We start from the raw sequence: 13,205 nt of genomic DNA on the forward strand, positions 1-13,205 counted from the left end.
CAATTCCTCGCCTTCTCAAAACTCCAATCAATTGCCTTCGCAAGTTCCTCCAATTATTACTTAATTGCCATGCCCAAAACTCATCCAACAATTGCCCCATTGCACCTAATTTAGTTGTTTTGTCACATGATAGTATATAAATGGCTAAATTGCAAATGCGGTCCATTACTTTAATTTCAGTTAACGTTTTAATTATTTGACTTTTTTTTCGAGTTGGACTTTTATTTTAATTTTAAATGACAATTTGATATTTTATGTTTTAAAATATCAATAATATTGTCCTTTTGTTTACAAAAATTCAAAAAAATCATCAAAAATTTTAAATAAAACCCACAAAATTCATCATCATCTTCAATAAAATACAAATTTAGTCAACTTCATAACTTAAATCTTTAAATAAACTCATATTTTCATTCTTTATTTGATGTTATTGGAGATGAAAATATGAGTTTATTTGAATATTTGTGTTATGCATTTGATGAAATTTGCATTATATTGAAGATGGTTATTAATTTTATGGGTTTTGTTTAAAAATTTTGATGATTTTTTTTAAATTTTTGTAAAAAAAGATAACATTGTTGAAATTTTAAAACATAAAATATCAAATTGTCACTCAAAATTAAAATAAAGGATCAAATCGAAAAAGAAAAAAGATAAATGACTAAAATGTTAACTGAAATTAAGTTAAGGGACCACACGTGCAATTTAGCATATATAAATAAATGTGGATATAGGAGCTATAGTAGTTGATCACCTAACCACAAGTCCTTAACAAGTATTAACTCAAATTTAATAAGTCACCGCTAAAATTTATTTTAAATAAAAAAAGTTTTGAAAAATACTTAAAAACTGAAAAATAATTTTTAAAACTAGATTTAAGATTCGATAGTCGATTATGCGAAATATATTAATACTCTACAATATTCGTTAAAAACAGTTATTTATAATTAATTATGCAAACATTTATGTTAACTTTAGAATGTTTATTTCTCCACATTACTTAAATGTGAATATATTTTTTTAAGAATGTAATGCAATTGAATGCGGATGCATTAATTGCTTTTAATGAAAATGTGTTTTGTTGTTGATAAAAAAGTTAGATAAAAAAAGTTATTTAGGAAAAAAAAGAGTTTGTTCGATTTAAATAATTTTAAAAAAATGAGTTTTAAGATTATTAAATTGTGGAACTTGTGTCTCAAAAATTCAAAGATTATTTTAAACAGATGTTACATCTAATTAGTTTATTTAATTTTTTTTTATAATTACTTTCGTTATATAAATGAGTTTTAAAACCACAAAATTATACAACTTATGTCTTAACAATTCAAAGATTAAAAAGATATTACATCTAATTAACTATTTTAAAATAATTTTATTTTTATTTTTAAAAGAATTTTTATAAGATTTAATAATTTAATAAAAATATAAATATAAAGGCAATAATAGAGTGGGCCGACTGACCCACTATGTGCAATTAGGTGTCATGTCATGGGTAGTTCACGTTTCAATAAGTCAACATAACAATAATTAAATGTCTCATTTTTATCTTTGAATATTAGTTTACTAATTGCTCTAGAGCCATATGTGAACCACGCGAGCATACAAAAACAAATACTATTTTTTATTTTTAAATTTTTGTTTTTCTTTAGTATTACACAAATATGATCAAAAATGCTAATTTTTTATTTTATGAATTCCAAATCAGTAACTATTAATGAGGATCCAAAATTTACGGATTAAATAAATGTGTTAACGATAATAATCTAATATAAATTTAAAGAAGGAAGAAGAAAAGGAACCACATGTTAAGATTTTATAAACAAAATAACAAAGTTTATATTTGTTAGTGTAACAATAGGTATATATATTAAATAGGTATATATATTAGAGAATAGAAAAATTTAAAGAACTCTTACAACTAGCACATAATAACAATGTTATTTAACATTTTCCCTCAAATTCATGATACATTAATAGAGAGCATCAAGAGTTTCTCAATCAAAAAATAAAAATGTTTAATTAAATACATCTTTGTGAATAAATCAACAATTTGTAATGAGGAGTGAGATGATAATCAATCTCAATGTGTTTGATGTTTTCTTGAAATACCGAGTTATAAGCAATTTGAATAACACTTATTTTATCGTAGTGCATTGGAGTTGACTCAGAAAGAGATATATCTATATCAGACAAAAGTTAACGCAACCAAATTATGTCAATAGTAGTGGATGTCATAGCACGATATTCAACTTATGTAGAAGAGCAAGAGACAATGTCTTATTTCTTACTCTTCTAAGAAATAAGATAGTCTCCAAAAAAGATACAAAACTATGTGGTGGATTTGTGATATGTGGGATCACCAGCTCAATCTGCATCAGAATAAACATGTAATTCTAATGAACACGACAATGGAAAAAGAATGCTTTGAAATTGAGTTCCTCAAAGATAGCGAAGAATATATGCCCAATGTACTGTTGTGGGATAGACAACAAACTAACAAACAATATGAACATCATAAGCAATATCAACTCTGGTAATCGTAAAATACACCAAGCAGTCAACCAAAGTATGGTACAATGTGGGATCTCGTAAAAGAACACCATTAGCGGGAGCAAACTTTACACTCAACTCAAGAGGAGTATATGCTATTCTAGTATCAAAAAGACGAGTCTGTTCAAGAATGTTGACAATGTACCTAGATTGAGAGAGAATGTAGCCTCTAGTATAGTAGGAATAACCAATCCTCAGGAAATAGCGAAGAATGCATAAGTCATTCATCTCAAAAAGTGCATATGAAACGAAAACATGTTCACTAAACGTAAAACTGAAAATTTAGCAAGGTTACAATCATAATAATATGAAATTTCACCAGTTTGTAACTTTTTTAAAGCTCTGGTAGAAGTCAAATATTTTAATCTAGAAGCATAAACATTGTCAAGGCAAGAATGTCATAAATACTAACTAATAGACGAAGAATTCAAATGAAAACTAGAAAATAAGTCAATAGTGGATGTTGAGGTTGCAGTATTTGGGACTCACAGGTCATCCAAAACATAAAATCCCCTTCTTTATGGTATGTGTCAATCAACCTATCGGAATGTGGATCATGCATACAACAAGAAGTGGAAGAAAATAAAACTGAATAACTGAAATCACACAATTAGAAAAATAATAAACATCATAAAAAGACAAGTTAGGTGTGGAGACATTAACAATGCCTTTTAATGGTATAGGAGTTTCATCAACAGTCATAACCGAAACAGACAAGACATGATTCATATATACAGAGATTGATCTTCATATGACATGTGGTGCGATGCTCCATAATCAATAATCCATATGGAATGAGATATACCCTAATAGAGTAAAGGAGTTCAAACCTTTAGTATATGAGGCAGACATAGTGTGCGACTCAGTGGTAAGAAGTTTTTGGAGTTGTTATGCAATATCATATATTTGAGAAGCAATCTCTGATGGGTATACAAAACTAGAAAAGAGCCTATTATAGGAGGAGCATAAGCAACAACATTGGATGACAGACCCCTAAAATTCTTCTTATGTTATCTCTCCAATTTTGGACAATGTATTTTCCAATGATCATTTTCAATGCAGAAAGCACATTGATCATTACCAATCTCACCTCTCCTTTGAGGTTTTTCCTTTTTGAACAGTAGCAGCAAAACTAGATGAAAGAAGGGAGATAATTTCCTTATTTGACATAGTGGAGTGGATCTTAAGTCTAATTTCTTCTGCCAACCTTTCACTAACTACTAATTCAACATAAGAAAGAGGAGTATGATGCAAAATAACCCCACAAATGCTATCAAAATCATCACGAAGAGCCATCGGAAACAAAACCATGTGTTGCTTCTCTGTCTAATCAATGCACTCTTTGACAACATCTAACTCAGTTGATTCCTAAAGTGCTATTTGATCACACAAATTAGTCATTGTCGAATAGAATTTCTAAAAGATTATATTGTTCTACTTAAGGGTCCTAATATCATTTTCTAATTGATATCGTTTTGCAAAGTTAGATTGAACGTACAAACATTTCAAATGATCACAAATCTCTTTCGCAATATCATATTTTTCTAGTTGCTCACCTATGGATTGTTCAACGGAGTTATTAATCCAAGTAATTATTTTTGAATTACTAACATTCCATGTTTTCAAATCTTTTGTATATTTAGCTTCATCCTTTTTATCTATAGGTTTAACATAAGTTTCATCAACATAATCCCACATATCTTTTCCAATCTAAAAAAATTTCATCATGTAACTGTAATAAGACTAATTTTGTCCATTAAGGTGGACACTAACAGCTTGAAGATAATTATTCTTAGCACCAGCCATGATAGAAAATACAATGAACATAATCACTGAGAACATATGATATTATGGATAACATGTCAATAGTAGACTCAACTCGAAACCAAATGATATCGCGTTGGAAATAGAAGAACATATGCGGCAGAATAAAAAGAACAATCGCGTAAAAAACAAAGAAGTAGAATCGGATTGGAAACAAAAATGGAGGGAGAAAACTGGTACCGACCGCAAATCCCACTAAGTTGTGGATCACTTTATAATTGATCCCAAAATAACCAAAACTCTTGGATACCATGTTAACAATAATTATCTAACATAAACATAGAGGATGAAGAAGAGAAGGAATCCTTGATTAGAGTTTCATAAACAAAATGAGCAAAGCTTATGTTTACTAGTGTTACAATAAGTATATATATTAGAGAATAAAAAAGTCAAAAGCACTTTTACTACAAACACATAATAACAATATTTTCTAACAAAATGGACCTATGTTTAATTATATTTTTAGACCCTTTTAAGGTAATTAAAATGATGACAAACCTTAAAAAATTATCAATGTTTTTTTGGAATTTTTTTTTATTGGTTGACAAAATTGGAGTACTACATAATTGAACACAAATCTCACCACCTAAAATTAATTAATTAAATCCAAAGATATTCATCATCCATTAAACATCTCTAAATCCATTCACTTAATAAAGCCTTATTGAATAAATTCAACCTTTTTACGCCAAATCCGCCTTCTTCTTTTACATTTTCCCAACTAATACAATTAATCTTCGTACCCCCACCCCATAAGAACCTTATATGTATTTGAGCTATTTCCTTTAAAATCTTTTTTGACACTTTAGAAATTAAAACCATTTGGCCCCAGACTCTTATCGTCATCGCAACTTTATATCACCTCTTTTACTTCATCCTCTTCAAATAGTGCAATCAAAGTTTCATTATTGAGAGGAAATAGCTTGTGAAAATTAATACCTTTCAAGCATGACTTGCTCGTAACATTTTTCTAAAAATTTTGCTCAAAATGATTGTTCACTTCTTAATTTTAACCATGCCTTCCACTCATAATTTTCCTTTTTTGATTGATTTTCTTTTTCCTCCGTCTTTGCTGCAAACCTGCACGAAAAAACGTAGTGTTAGAATAACCCTATTTCACCCAATTCTCCCTCAACTTTTATCTAAAATCAACTCACATTTGCCCTAAAGTCTCTCCAAAAACTTTCTTCTACTTCAACCTCTTGTTTTCATGATCAATGTCTATCACAAGCCTAAGGATCGAATTCGTTCATCTTTTTCACCTTCTCTTCTACCGAAAGATCAATCCAACCAAAAACCTCCTTATTCCACCATTTTAATTTCTCCTTCAATAGTTTCCATTTTTTTTAAAGTATATATTTTTTTCCCACTGTTGGGTGGATTCACTCCCCAAGTGGAACCCACTAATTTTATTAGTATTAGTATTATTATTAGTATTATTATTATTATTGAAAAAAAAATGAAAAAAAGGGGTATTATTGGGCTAGACCCACGTGAAGGAAATAAAAGGGATTTAGAAATCCTAAGAATTAGTAGAACGAACGGCTGCCAGAGAAGAAAAATAAGGGTTTGGTTCCGGTGGTGGTAACAGGTGTGTAGCAAACTTGATCCGTTTGATCTACAAATTTAGTATGTTATTTCTACCACTGAGTTTGTTATTTTAATATACAGTTTGAAGTTTTATCTTCTCTGAGAGTTACTTTGGCATACTCACTTTAGTGGAAGGTTGTTATAAGGTTGTTATTGTTAATTGATGTTCCCTATTGTTATTAGGAAGACTTTGGTGTACCATTAATTATTATAGTGGAAGTTTTACTGGACTAGGTCCCGTGGTTTTTATTCTCTCAATTTGAGGGAAGTTTTCCACCTTAAAAATTGCGTTTGCCTCATATTTAATTTTCTGCCAATTATTTTTGCTCTGGAATTGTATTTTCTGTTTGGTCATTTATCTGCACAGGTGGGGGGAAAATATTCCGCATTATTGAGATAGTTATCGCTAATTATCTATGGTTTTTCCCAACACCCACGCACCGCGAAGGACTTTTAGCATTGTTCAACAAAAGACAAGTGGTTTTTGTTACAATTTTCTACTTAATATTTCGATGATAACAAAAAAAATTAAAAAAACAATTATTCTCTAATTGTATTTGCTAAGTGTGCAGATTAAGTTAGAAAACGAAGAAGTAAATTAATGATTATTTATTTTAAGGTAGTCTGAATTATGAGTAAGTTAGAGATAATAATCTAAGTGTTTCTAACACAAAGAATATTATGACCTAATAAACAAGTAATTATGTTTACTAATAGAATAAGTCATAATATAGTAATAAGAAGTATTGCAATGAGCATCTGATAATATACAGTCATAACCAAATCATTAAAGACAAAAGAAATACAAGTCAATGATTGACCCTTTAAAGACAATGAAAAATAACGCTACAATGATTATTTGTCTCTGACTAAATACCCAAGTTGATCATCTGACTCAAAGGTAAAAAGACAAAAGCTCTAAATGAAACCTCTAATAAAGTTAATATTTTGGTATATGTTAGATCATCTGATGAACAAGGACAAACAATCCACTAATTAAGTTCAGAAATATTCTGAAGAATTTGTTAAAGTTGTGACAATCTCTGATAAACGTGTCCTCAACATGCATCCTATGATTTTGTTCATACAAGCTCACTCTGATGACTCTATGTCTGATAATTATGGTAAACCAATTGATTGTGTTGTCAACATTTCAAGTTAACACTCTGATACAATGAACGCTCTTATAATAAGTCAACGTTCTAACATGCGATGCTCGTTAAGGATAAACTTATTCTCTGACTGAAAGGTACATGATATCCTCTAATAGTGACATCTTCTGAGATTTATTTTCTTAATTAAATATACTTTGAATTATTTATGAAGATATATATGGATATGTCTTAAAGGCTCATTTACCTTAAATGAATCAAAATCTCCAATGTTAACATTCTTAACAAACACAATATTTCTCAGTATTTAAGTAAAAATCGATTAATATGAAAATAGAGCTGAGAAAATGAAAAAGACAATGTGTTAAGAAAAAGTTCTGCAAAAGAAAAGAATAAATGAAAAATCCTCTCAGTAGAGAGTTTTCAGAAATGATGTAAAGCAATCAAGTTGTTTGATACACTTGAATTTATATAGGATTCAAATGTATTATTCTTGAACTGAAAGTTAGAATCTTATAAACAAACTTTGTGTCAATTCTGACAAAAATTAGAAGTGATGTAAATCGGTCTGATAGTGATAACAACTCTTTCGTCCATAAGAGGTACTTGAATAGGTATAATAATACTCATGAACCTTGATGGCAGTCGGCAAGAAAGTTGAGAAGGGTTCTAATGGTGGCAGTATGGAAAGGCTATAGAAGAATATTTAAAGCATAAAAAGGCAGATTAAATTATACTTATATATTATTGTTGAAATAGTGGATTAAGTCAACAACTATATTAAAGCAAAATCTCTTTGTAAGGGGGAAAACTAAATGTAGCAACGGTCTAGTGTGAACTACTATAAAAATCATTGTGTCATTTCTCTCTATGTTGCTCTAAACTATGTTTTTTATGATTCAACTATTTTACCAAATATGTTGCATAATCACAAGTTCAATAATTTGATAAAGAACATATCTTTTGTTTATACAATTAACTCGAGTAATTTTGAAAAACGACAAAATACAATTCAAACTTCCAATTTCTTGTATGTTCAACACCTTCACTTCCATCAAGAAAAAACCAAGAAAATTTCTTGCCCTGTAACGCAACATCGATCAACTCTATTTTCTCACTTAAATTCGCAAATTCTCCCATTTCATTTTTATTCGAGATGTTTCTCAAATATCTTCTTTCAAACTTTTTTGTTATTGAATTGAAATCCCCTACACACCACTCTCTTATTTCCTTCTCTCGTTTTAAAGACATCAAATCTTCTCATAGCTTCCTTTCCCCCAAGATTGTACAAGGAGACACATATATTGCATAGTAAACTCGTCCCTCCTTCTCCACACACACATGACACACCTAGAAATTCATTCAAACAAATTTTACTCTGAAAAAAATTTCAAATGAATTTGATTGTACTAAAATAAGACTTTAAATTATAATAACTATTTAAGTGATCAAATTACAGACCCCCGTAAATAAAATTCTTGGAGTTGCAGAAGAAAACTTAGCCTATGATCAAATTTCAAATGTTAATTATGAATTATAAAATTCCCATCACAACAACACATTTAAAAATAACACACACATATATATATGGTCCTAGTTTATTTGAAGAAATTAGAAAATATTATTATATAATGACGAAAATAGAAGGAACAATAAGAGAAAACAAAAAATATCTTATTGAAAAATTAAATTATTGTTGACAAATAAAAAATGAAACAGATTACCGTTGATTATATAATTCAAATTATATAACACAAATGAAAAAAATAATAATTGAAAAGACATCAAGATTCGTCAATAAATCTACAATATAAATATAGCATGAGTACCGTTGATTATATAATACAAATTATAGAAATTTTAATGAAAGCAAATAATAACCTTGCATTATTCATTCATATATGTTTAAAAATCAGGAAAAATATTTTCATCAAATGTATATATATATATGGGCAAATGATTACCAAGAGAAAAATATTTTCATCAAATGATTACCAAGAGAAATAAGAATAAAAATGTGAAGTATTATGGGCAATCTATATATCAAGTAGAAATAAAATTCAAGAAGCATTATGGGTTTTAACCCCGTTTAACCAGGATGAAAAATTAATAAAAGTAACATCATAAACCATTTTAAATGAAATGCACCTTGAAAACAAAATGGCAACGTCTATTCAAGAGTGATATACTTAGTGTTAGTGGCTCAAATAATTGTCATTGACTTATAAGTTACAAAACTTATTATGTCATACAAAAAGAGCTTATGGAAAACAATTTTGCTTCCCACACCCTTCAATTTACTTCCCACACCCCTCAATTTGCTTCCCACACCCCTCAATTTTTTTTAAACCCAAAATACCCAAACTACCCTTCCCTCCATATTCACTTAATACCTTCATCTTCTAACTTCATCATCTTCATCTTCATTAACCTAATACCTTCATCTTCAATCATCTACATTCTTGAATCGAGTAAGCAATCTTAAATCATCTTCAACACCATCTTCAACTCTCTGGGTTTTGAATGTTCATGAATGGGTTTTAAATGTTCATCAATGGTTCTCGGTTTGATGGTGTTTTCTGGGTTTTGAATGTTCAGATACGTGAAGTGAAATCAAGTACGTGAACTCAGATCACGTAGGTAGACGTGAACTCAGTTCACGTAAGTTGATGGGGTTCACGTATGTGAACTCAGATCACGTAGGTAGACGTGAACTCAGTTCACGTGGGCTGATGGAGTTCACGTACGCGAACTCAGTTCAAGTAGGTGATGGAGTTCATGTACGTGAACACAATTCACGTAGGTTGATGAAGTTCACGTATGGGTTTATGCTTGCCCCTGTTGTGGTTTATGTTATATTGCTATGTTGTTTTGATCATGATTATGATTTGTTTATGCAGAAATGGTGCGCACAATGTTTACTGATATAGAGGGTCGTGTTATACTCGACCAAGGGACTAATAGAGAGGGTCGTGTTAGACCAACCGCTTCTGCACGGGCTCATCGTGCTCAGCGTGAATTGCGTGGACAACGAAGATTACGAAATCAACAAGCAGAACATGCGCAACCAAAACAGGGGCGAGCAGAAGAGGCCCAAGCGGATGAGGCCCAACCTGAAGAGGTCCAAGCGGATGATGCCCAGCCTGAAGTGGTCCAAGCGGATGAGGCCCAACCTGAAGCAGATGACGGATATCCTTGTGGTCCGGTTGACAGGTCTGTCCTAAGGACATACGGGTATCATGTTGTGACACGACTATGGGACGGCGTGGTAAATTTATGAATCAAATTAAATATTAAATATTTGTTTAATGTGTTTGAACTTATATTTGTTGTTAATTTATTTCAGGATCGCGAAGATTTAAGGGTTTTTAGCAATGGCAAAAAATTAAAAGAAGCTGTCATTGAAAATCAAGAGGTTGAGGAACTTGTTGAAAGTTCTGGTTTATATACATTGCTAAAATGCAGCTATGAGATGATCGACAAAGGTCTAATTTCTGCCTTTGTCGAGAGATGGCATCGCGACACCAACAACTTTCATCTTCCAATTGGGGAGATGACCATTACTTTGGACAATGTCTCTTCGCTGCTGCATATACCTATCACCGGTGCCTTCTTCATCGTTAATATATTTAACAAGGATGACGCTGCAGAGTTGTTGGGTGAGCTTCTTGGGGTGAGTCTGGCTGCTGCATATGCTGAGTTTAACTTGACGCGGACAACCATTGTTCAGTACAGTTGGTTGCTTGACGTATACCATCAGGGATGTGCTGATCAGCATTGGCAGATGGCTGCGAGGGCATTTCTTTTATTTTTGGTGGGTTGCACCTTGTTCAGCGACAAGAGTGCCTTCGAAGTGAGTGTTGCCTACCTTGAATGTTTCAGAGACCTCAACTCATGTGGGGGATATGCATGGGGTGCTGTTGCGCTTGCTTACCTATACGACAACCTTCGAGACGCGAGTATGCATCAAACTATAACAGTATCAGGGTATCTGACACTATTACAAGTATTTGCGCTTGCTTTCCTGGTTTGATTTATTTCCTGATTTCATGGTTTGTTGCTTTATTGATTTATGAATATCTTATTGTATATGTGCAGGCGTGGGTGTATGAGCATTTTCCAGCATTATGTGCGAATTGTTGTAGACTATCTCATATTTATGATGAGGAATATCCGAGAGCACTTAGATGGAAGCCAAAACGGGATAAAGGTTTGGTTATTCCATTTAGGAAAGCATTGGACGAGATTGATGTTGATGGCATATGTTGGACACCCTATAGAGAGCATAGACCGAAGCGACCATTTGAGGTTGTTTCATTATTCAGATGGTGGATACGTTGGGGTCCCAAGATGTATGCTCACTTGCCAGATAGGGTATTGCGTCAATATGGACATGTCCAAACCATCCCTAGTTCATCTTTGGAGATAGTAGGTTAGACGACTACACCAAAGGAAATGGACATCATGTTTACGCAATACGCTGTACATGTAGTTGATGTTGGGGCAGTTGTACACAGACTTGCAGACTGCGCAATTGAGTACATGGACTGGTTTCGTCGGATTTCTCATCCATATATCATTCGTAGAGAACCACTCTATGTAGCACCTTCGGTTGCAGAACCTGCCGATGATGATCATGCTTCAGAAGAAACAACGGTAAAATCATTTAAATTTAATTTATAACTTTATTAAATTAAATAGTCATGTAATTAATTAATGTATTTTTTAATGCAGCATCGAGCAATACAAATTGCAGAGGAGCTTCTTGGTCGACAGCTGGTATTACCTGATGACATCGCACTCGTGAATGAATTAATTTTGATATTGCGATCTCAGATGGGTGGTGGTAGAGATTGGACTCATGTAGTTCCATATCGCAGGAGATATAGACAGACTTAGGATATTTACTTTGGATATTTATTTTGGATATGTATTTTGGATATGTATTTTAGATATCTATTCTGGATTTCAGATATTTTGGTTACAGATATTTTGGATATATTGGATATCTATTTTGGATTTCGACCATATTAATTAAACAATTCAGTTTACAACTTCAATAATTCATACAATATTATTTGAATTCCTACAATATTTTGGATATTCATTATATTTGAATTCAACAATTCAGATTACAATAACTTTATTTATAGTTTCTGAAAATATCTGCAACCAATGTTGCATGCGATCCATGTAAATAAATTCTCATTGTCGTGCTTCTTCATTGCAATAATTTTTCCACAAAGTACTTGTTGGTGGCATAGGGAATATGACTTTAAGTAAACCTGTTAAATTATATAACAATTATAAAGTGAATTATCAATAACAATTATAAATCAATAACAATTATAAAGTGAATTATCAATAACAATTTAATATCACAATTAATACCTGTACGAAATGACAGTTGTTAACAAATGCAATAACAATCACACGATGATCTGACATAGATGTTGGTGGTGGACTTCGAAGTGGAAAATATGTTTGCGATTGGTTAAGTGATAATGCGACGACAACCAAGTTAAACTTCGAAGCAATCACATATCCCATTTCTGGAAGTGTCATCCAATTATCCTTCGATGCAACTTGCTCAACATACACATTGTGTATAAGTTGTCGAACATAATTTTCTCCACCAAATAGTATCTCGTAATGAGACATGAACTCTTGAAGCTCTATCACGTAAAGCTGCAACTGCACGATATCCACAATTACCATCATCACCGACATCAATAATGTCATCTATGAATTTATGAATTTCAACTAGCAACCAATCTTTGAAGAGGAGAACTTTGCCAATTGATGGTCGAGGTGTGAGCTTTTGGACTGATGGTCGAGGTGCTAGTTTTTCTACTTTACTGGTATCTATAGTGCTACATGCGTTTGTACCACTACATCGAACACTTGTATCCACATACTCCCATCAAGATGGATCATGCTTGGTTGATTTATCTCTTTTTGATACCTTACTTTTGCCTTTTTTTGGTGCACCTTTTGTTTTAACCTTGGCAACCGGTAGAAACATTGACGTAGTCGATGGATACGCGATCTCTCGTAATTTACCTTTAAGTGAAATTTTGCCAGGTACATCAAGTTCTTCAAACTTTTTCACTATGACATCTATTTCAT

This window comes from Cicer arietinum, chromosome 2, assembly GCF_000331145.2.
Source record: "Cicer arietinum cultivar CDC Frontier isolate Library 1 chromosome 2, Cicar.CDCFrontier_v2.0, whole genome shotgun sequence".
NCBI lineage: Eukaryota > Viridiplantae > Streptophyta > Magnoliopsida > Fabales > Fabaceae > Cicer > Cicer arietinum.